Here is a 9,149-nt window from a genome sequence, read left to right on the forward strand (position 1 = left end):
CCTTTTGCCCCCACTTCGAAAATGGTTACACCTATGCTTGGAAAACAGTAGGTCATCATCACAGAAACTTGAATTACAGCTTTCAGCATCGTTTAAATTATGTCTGCCCTTGTCCCGGGCAAGAGCCAGTCCTGTAACCCCGCTCCTTCTGCACCATCAGAGTAGGCTCTAACAAGAGAGGACAATAAAACAGCCTATTCTCATCTCAAAACATTAAGTAGTGGCCTTTGATTTTGTGAGAAGACGTGGCTGATGGTATTTTCATCATGACTCCTATTAATGTATCTCTCATGAATGTCGCTTGGAGAAATGCCATCAGCAGGAATCATGGATTAGACCTTGTCCTAAGGGTATGAAATATATAAGGACTGATCAGAAATCACAAATTTCCTCACTCTGCCTATACAACACAGATGAGCATTGCAAAAGGGATTATTCCTCTCAAAATATCTGATTTTCACTCTTTGGAAAGGCAATTTTCAGGAGCTGGAAAAAATCCACGCTCTTTGGAAAGGTAGGGCAATTTCACACAGCAATCTCACTTTGCAACTAGGCCATGCTGTTCGGTTTTTTGTTAGTCTGCTCAGCTGGTTTTATGGTCTCATAAAACAGTTCATTCGTCTCTCTCTCACTTGCTCTCTTTTTTCTTTTTGTTTTTTTTAAAGAAATATGCTGTTTCTAACTAATACTTTTGCCTTAATCTCAGTATTCACTGAAAAGTCATGCATACGCCTCTTAAGTAGTATCATGGCGCTAGAAAATCATGATTGCCGTGACAAGATGAATGGGGAATGACTGACTGCCATTTTTCGCAGTGCCAGAGGATGGAGACACTCAACACAAGTATTGCACATCAGTTTCAAATGAGAAACAACAGATTCTCACACTAATTACTTGTTGTGGGACTTACTGCCACAGGATAGAAAGGCACTGGACAAAATTACAAAGGATAGCTTCATTAGCAGCAATAGTGAAGATGTAACTTCTGGCCATGGACTGCTGTCTGTCTGTCGGAAGCTAAGAGGGTCTCACCAGGAAAGAATCTCACCTCATGTTCCCCTATTTTAGATACTGCTACTAGCCACCTGCAGCTGGGATGCTGGCCAACCTCTAAATCCAGAATATTCATATGAAAACCCCTGCTTAATCACTTGTAATCCTTTCTTTCTGCCACTAGAACATAGTGGTGATATTAATTACTTCTAGGTCTGTCCTACCCTAACAGCATGGAAGATTTCAGGCTCTTCAGCTTCTCTCCCATCCTGCTTGCACCTGCAAATATTTGTAAGCCTTGCCATGACCTTACTCACCCTTCTGCCTGTGGGATTCAATTTCATGACTGCTGCATTTTTTTTTAATCTAGATTTTTCATCTGACACTATGGAAAATGAATTGTGATTACCAGGAGCGCAAGTCTCTATTCCCTGACCGATTCATATGATCCAGCGCGAGAATTGAAAACAGTTGTCACTGGAGCTAACCAAAGAGTTTTGAAACAAAACACTGCAATGTGTTGGAAAATGATGGCTTATGAAAACAGAAGACTTTGATGGACACATGAGGATGTGTTACTTCCAAATAAAATTAACTGGGGAAGAAGGCAACGCAATGTTTGCAACCCTACTGGAAAGAAGCATGTCTATTTTTCATTTCAGTGCAGTTGTGCTTATTGCAGTCCTCTCTTCAGGGGCACAAAATGATTACAATGAAACTGAAAACCTTATGAAATGAGCCAGATTATAAATTTCTTTGCAAACTAATTTCAACCAGCTTGCTTAGTCAAAGGCTTTGTTAGCTTCTGGAAACCTACTGACCAAACCAAAGTATACTTATTGTGAAACAGAATCAAGTAAATTTGACATAAAAAGACGATTTTACATGAAGCTGGGGGTAGCTATTTTTGGTTTTGTTTTAAATGCTAGCCTGTGCTGAAAACAGCATAGAGAGTTAAGGCAGAACATGCAGCTCTGACAACAGATATAACTGTTGGGATCCGCACAGATTTTTCTTTAATATTTCTTCTTTCTTTTCTCCTTTTACCCCTGCACTACTACTTCTTGCCATTTTCCTTAAAAGATATGGTTTCTTAACGTCACGTTTCGGCCACAGTATCCGCAGAGTACAGCCAAATCCTTCAATTCTTCGGTTTTGCTGTACTAGCTGTTTCAAATTTACTTTCAGTGGTAAACATGCCACAATGGGGAACATCACCATATATCAAGTAGCTGTGATCAGGCAGATCAGGTACCCGTAATTTTCCTAATGGAGATCCAGTGTCAGAGATCAAGCACAGAAGATCAGATGTCTGCATTGCCACCGTCCAGAATCAAGTGTCATGGATCAGGACTGTAACTGCAAGGAATGAAGTGTCACGTGTGGCAGATCGGGAAGCAGATACCGCCCTGGACCTCAGTGGGGGGACTGTGTCTCCGTAGCCTCACCACTGGGTGTCAAGGCTTAACGCAGCAAAGGCAAAGGTGGTTAAATGATTGTTCTCTTAGGTAAGCCCAATGCCTCTTTGCCAAACATTGATTTGGTCGTATAAGCGTGTCTCTGGGCAAGCAGTACCTGCAATGTTCTGTGTACGGTTAATCTTTTCAGACACTGCTAGTCATGCCTTTGACTTGCTGCTCAACATATATAAATAATTACATGTTTTTTAAGGAACACGTTCTGAATGCATGTAGTGACAAGGGAACATCCCAAACTTGCATAGCAGTGCTTCTGAAGGGAGCTGAAGGGGCATGATTTCTTGAAATGGTCCAATTTGAATCCCAAGGACCTGTCAGTGCCCTCTACTTCTCTTGAACACACTATCGCTATGCCCAGTGCTTTCAGACTTAGCTGAAACTGGGAACTGTAGTGGAACATGACAGAAAGGAAAGAATTGGAAGAAAAAATCTAGGATTTTTTTTTTAATACTAAAAAAAATTTTAAAAGATTTCTTCTCATTTGGTTCATATTTCAGGTTTTTGAGATCAAGCGAAAATATCAGGGAACTAAGGTCAAGTCTCTCCTCAGTACCTATTTGCTGTGCATCCCCTTAAGCAAGTTGCGTAGTACTTTTCTGATGCAGTTTCTCCATTTTTCAAATGGGGATAATAATATAGCAGTATCATTCAGAGGAGTCATAAGATGTTTTGAGAGCTTTGATATTGGAAGGAGGCATCAGACCATGAAAATGCAAAGAACTGTTATGTTGAAAGCTATTCACAGGAGCATCTGTAACTGTCACGGACAGTAATCAGAGCTGGAGTGGAGTGGATATGCATCACACTAACAGAAAGAACAATTATGCCTCTTTTGAGTAATGATAGTTAAAGTAAGCAATCTATTTTAACCTTTCCACTTTCTGAAGGAGTGCTCACGTGATTGCTTACTGCTATAGGAAAAATAACCCATAGACACAAAGCCATGAGTAACAGCAGAAGGGACATGATTTCTCGAAACGGTCCAACTTGAATATCAAGTACCTGTTAGCCATCTGCTCCTCTTGAACACATTATGATGGTGCTCAGGTCACTGTTTGGAAGCATTTTGTGCAAAGCTGCTGATTCTTGTAACCTGGGTGTTTAGATGTGATAGAACGCCCATCGGCAGCATGCTCCCTGCCTCTACGCTAACTCCACGCACAGCATCTCTTAGGCCCTTGAAGTATGAAGAAACTTTCAGAGAAGAATCATTGACTTAATCCATGTGCTAATACTGTGTATGTGAAGATTAAGTAGGGAGCTGCTGATAGGCTCTAAATTCACACCATTTCAGTGCACTAACATGGATTCACCTGCTTGAACAGACTAATCCCGATCAACGAAAAATTTCACTGGACAGAGGACAGTGAGGGAGCATTACACACAACAAACAATTTACATGAACCTTGAATGCATTATAAATTGCAGAGACAGAGTTAAACCTGATTACAAGGTAAAAGGTTTCAGTCTGCTTCATTAGTGTTGCAGTCCTCCTCACAGTACTACAAGTTAGTCTGCTCAAGCTCAGGACAGACTATTTGAGTACAATTGTTTTAAAACTTAGTGTGTTTTTTAAGTACTCAACAGAAGAATCTGAGCCAACAAAATACAAAGGAGAAAGAGACAGGTAGATTGAAAGAAAAATAAATAATAAAAAAAAAATTCAGCTCTTCCATCTTCCTCTCTCTTCCCACCTTACCTCCCCATCTATAGGTAGATATAATAATCATTCAAAACAGGAAACCCTGCAAATGTCTTTAAACTGGAAAGTGTTTCAGTGGCTTGCATCCCGGCTTTCCTTCACCCAAGGTGGGATAGATGAAAGTCTTTAAGGCAGGCATCAGAAGTGCCTTGTACAGTGACATTGTTCACTCTTTATCTAGACACTGACCATCTGGAGACACAAAGCTTGTTTCTGCCCTGCTTCATCTTGAGCTGGGAAATAAGGTTGGTGGATGCAAGCAGCTTTAATTTTTTTTATGTTAATACAGAGAGTCACAAATCTGCAGATTTTAGGATAGGATGAGAAGTTTATAATCATGTATTCTAATTATCTTGCATTAGTTCCTAAAGATTATCTTGTGATTCTCAAGAATCCCTCAGAAAACAGCTAGCTGTCAAGATGCCTATCACTGCTGAACCAAAAAAGGAAACACTATTGTCCTCAGGAAGCACTCCTGGAAAGCACTGACACAAGTAGGTTCACATAGAACATCCAAAACTATGGTTTGAAGCTATGACACATTTTGATAGTGCTTGGTATTAAGTCCTTGGTATATGAGCCATCTGTAAATCCTGTCTATTATTAGCAGGGATAAAGGAATATGCCTGGAGCCATTTAAAGAACAGAAACAATTGGAGAGAAGTGGACTTGTTATAGTTAACATTCATATCACTGAACACCATGTTTAGAAAGTCTCCTAAGCGCACAAGACTCATCACCATCTGCAGGTACTTCAGTTCCCAGCTAGCTTTGACATAGATGGTTTATAAGCCAGAACAGAGGAGCCAGCTTCAGCCATTGCACCATTACATTTTGTGTCACAGGTCTGAACCTTTGTCACTCCAACACCTGCTGTGCTGCTGACAACTACAGTCTTCTAACTTTTCAAGCTGCTCTGACACCATCAGCATCTCTTCAGAGGTCCACAGCCTCTCAGAGGGGCATGAAACCTGATGTCTGTGTTTCACTGCCCAGAGATTACTGGCGAAACCTTACAGGATGAGCAGCACATGCCTGTCACTGCAGAACCAGACGTGGCTATGTCTATCACCAGTTCTTCACCTCAACTCCAATGTGAGTCCCGTTTTTTTGTTGGCCTGGAAAATCAAACAAACGGACTATTCTTATACATGTTTATTCCACAGCTATTATAAATATGCACTCAATTTCCAGGCATTGGCAGAGTTCAAAAGGAGCAGGCTACCGAGAGATTCCCAGGAAGTTAACTGGCTCCTTGCCAGCATGGCACCCAAGCTCCCTATCTCTTAGGACTTGAATATTCCCATTTACGAGCATAGTTGCCCCCTGGCAGCCCAGACTAGGGAAAGCAGAAATGTGGTCAAGAAGGGCAACACCCCCTTTTCTTTTACAAGGACAACAGGATCTTTCACTCCCAGCTACTGTGGTCATGGCAAAGGTACGGAAAAGCCTCTCTAAAGGAAATCCGACAGCACCCAATGGATCTCTTTGGGAAGGATTTATGACAGAGCCAGCCCAAGCACAGTTTGCAGAAGAATGTTTCATTCTTTATCTTTTAGTGGGCTGCTCTGCTGTGTTGTTTAATTGCTTAGTTTGTTTTCCAACTTCTCGCCCATCTCAAGCAAGTCAAGGTACTCCATTCCGACAATCTCTCAAATACCATCCCAGAGAAAGTCCATGAGAATTAAAGACCCATTATAATCAGCAAAAGCTGGTTCAGAAAGTCAGCAAACAAGACTTCTTTTGCAAATTATGATACCTGATCTTCATACCTGTTTTTTCTCTATCTAGATATTCCCAGGAAAAGACAACTCCCATTATAAGCTCGTTGGCAACTCAGAATATGTCCACTCAAGTCACGCACATGTGAATTTACATTCACAGCAGCTGGCTGAAGTCTGATGATTTCTGATCCCTTGTATGTCTACCACAGAGCACATTTACTTGCTATATGATGTGTAAAAGAATGAAAATCATCTGGGAAAGGCAAATGATTCCTGTATCATATTAACCCCAAAAAATTTCCTCCCCACCCCTATAAAACCACAAATGACCTGATATCTTGACTGCTCTTTGTAGAATCCAGCTCCATTTTCATTCCTGAAGATAGCTCTCTATTTTCTACAGGGAAAGGTCAGTAATGCTATGAAATGGAAGTAAAGAATGCCAATCACTTGACAGCAATCAGGCTAATCTCTGCTGCCCACAGTACACAAGTCCACGTAGGCAAAGACAAATATTCTTCTAATAAAAATTGCTATGAAGGACTCTAAAGCATAAAGGTATATTCTGCCTTATAGAACACGGAAATATCTCCCCTCCACCCCCAATGCCATATTCCAGCATCAGCAATTCCAAAAATCTACTCTTTCATACTACTTGTGGGGTCTGGGCTAGTCAGATGGCTAAACCATTGCAGAATCAACCCTTAACATAGAACAGTGAAGAAGCCAGCTTAAGTGGAATGGAAAAAGTCCTCAATGAACAACATATGAGAGACTTTGTAAATATATGGGAAAGCCAGAAAGGCAGATGTGGAAGGAGCTGAAAGAAATTGTGAGCATTGAGGAGACTACAGAAAATAAAGATTTCTGAGGGGAGCAGAACTGATCTCACACTATTATACCAGGAAACACATAATCAGCAAAGCCTCATACAGCTCATATAAAATACGGCTCCAGTATGACTATCATCAACTATTGTCAATGCAAAAATCAAGAAGAGCCTGAGAGGAGAAAGAGCAGAAAGAAGAAAAATCCAAGATTTTTTTAAAAAGCAACATCAGAAGCAAGGCTCAAAACATGATAAATAAATCTGAATGTAATATGCTTTATAGGACTGAAACCTGCATCACCTAAACCCTCTAAGGAATGACTTTCAGACAAAATTGGGATATTAGCTATGTCATTCTTCCAGAAAGGTTTTTCACCACTGGAGGTCACTGTAAACTGTAGCTGCTCTTTATCAGTCCCTCAAAAGAAAAAAATACACTGTACACAAGATATGTAGGATCCACATTTTGGGGTGAGACAGAACAGAACTGAAATATCACTTGCAGAGTATTTGAAAATTACCTGTAGCTAATGAGTGAGGAATTCTCTTTGCTGGAGACAGACGTACTCTTGTTCCAACCTATTCCAAGCAGAGCAATTGGCAGACTGCTGAGAGTTTAGACATGTGCCTGTGTATACACAGGGACCAGTTTTGCACCTGTCAGCCTGCCTTTCTTACCGGTCTTGCAGACACTCTTCCTGAACACCAGCAAGCTAACAACAGGTAAGGTGAAGGGGACACAATGGGAGACCTACTATTGCAGCTCATAAAAATCACAGGGTTTTTTTTTAGAAAACAAATGTAGGATTATCTGCATTAGGATCTTTAAAAAAAGACAAATGTTTGGCAACAGTTCCTAATAAAAACATAAGCCTGCTAGGTTTGAAGGTTTACATCCTATGTAATCCATAGATCACAGTTCATCTGAATGCAATTTTCTTCTCCCTTTTCATTGCATTCAGATGACCATTATTGGGAACACTCTTTGAAACAATTCCTAGCCCACCCCATTCAATCAGATAGCAGTGCCTATATACTATATACATTACAGATTTTGAACTGATGCTCAGACAGTAAAGGGATGTCAGTCCAAGTTCCTGTCTCCCATATTCTAGGAGTCCTACTGATACGAATATCACAGGGAACAGCTGATGTTCACAAAACAGAGATGTTGGGTGACTTTCAGGGAAAATAAGTATGAAAGCACTGGAAAAGAATAAAGAGAAATGAGCCCGGCTAGTTCCCAATGGCTTAAAAAAAAAAATCCAGCTTCATAAACCAAAGAATTTACATTTCAGGGATACAACCGAAACTCCCATTTGACTACAATCCTGACAATGAATCAGTGGCAGCTGGGCAAGTTTTATGTGAAATGCACATTTTATTTACTGAAATTCCACTTTTTGGTGGGGAGAGGGAATCATTCTAATGCAGGTTTCTTTATTTTCTGCTCAGTGAAACACAGCAGACCAATTCTTGGCTTGTGTCAACCAGAATAACTCCAAAGGAAAAAATCCACTTCATAAACCAAAGAATTTACATTTCAGGGATACAACCGAAACTCCCATTTGACTACAATCCTGACAATGAATCAGTGGCAGCTGGGCAAGTTTTATGTGAAATGCACATTTTATTTACTGAAATTCCACTTTTTGGTGGGGAGAGGGAATCATTCTAATGCAGGTTTCTTTATTTTCTGCTCAGTGAAACACAGCAGACCAATTCTTGGCTTGTGTCAACCAGAATAACTCCAAAGGAGTTTGGCCTGGTTTGATCTAAATGGAGAACTTCTGTAAAAGAGAAGCAATCTGGGTCTCTGACAATTTAAAAAGAAATTAAAAAGGGGCCAGCTTTTCTTCGCTCCTCCAATTCATTTTTTAGCTTTCCCTTTATTCTTCTGCACTTTAATCTATTTCAAGGAATCAGCAACAGAAGGCTTATCACACAATCCACGGTGCAGCAAAATCCTAACAAAAACCAAACCCTGCAGAATGAAGCTTGAAAAAATCCTCTGATGTGATTAAAGCATTATACTGGTTAAGCAAAGGCTAGCTACAAAGACAAGTTTACTGAACAATAACTTCATTGCTTTGTTGTGTCATTCTCCTTTTGTTTTTATTTACACATAGAATATGAGCTCCTTGAAAGAGTAATTGCCTTTTTACTGGATGTATGCTCAGACAACCTCCATGTAAACAAATACATAATAGCTAACAACCCTGATTTAATAAAGCATTTCAGCACGTGCTTAACTTCAAGCATGTGAATAGACTCACTGTCAATAATGTGTCATCCAAGACCACCCACATGGTGAAGCATCTCTGGCCATATCCTTTAGCATGTCATTTTAGCTCACAGGAAGGTAGAAAAATCTCAGCTTTCCACTGAACAAACAGTACTTGCTTGTTTGCAATTATAATTGA

The sequence above is a fragment of the Aptenodytes forsteri genome, unplaced genomic scaffold, assembly GCF_000699145.1.
Source record: "Aptenodytes forsteri isolate BGI_AS27 unplaced genomic scaffold, ASM69914v1 Scaffold81, whole genome shotgun sequence".
NCBI classification, from domain to species: Eukaryota; Metazoa; Chordata; class Aves; order Sphenisciformes; family Spheniscidae; genus Aptenodytes; species Aptenodytes forsteri.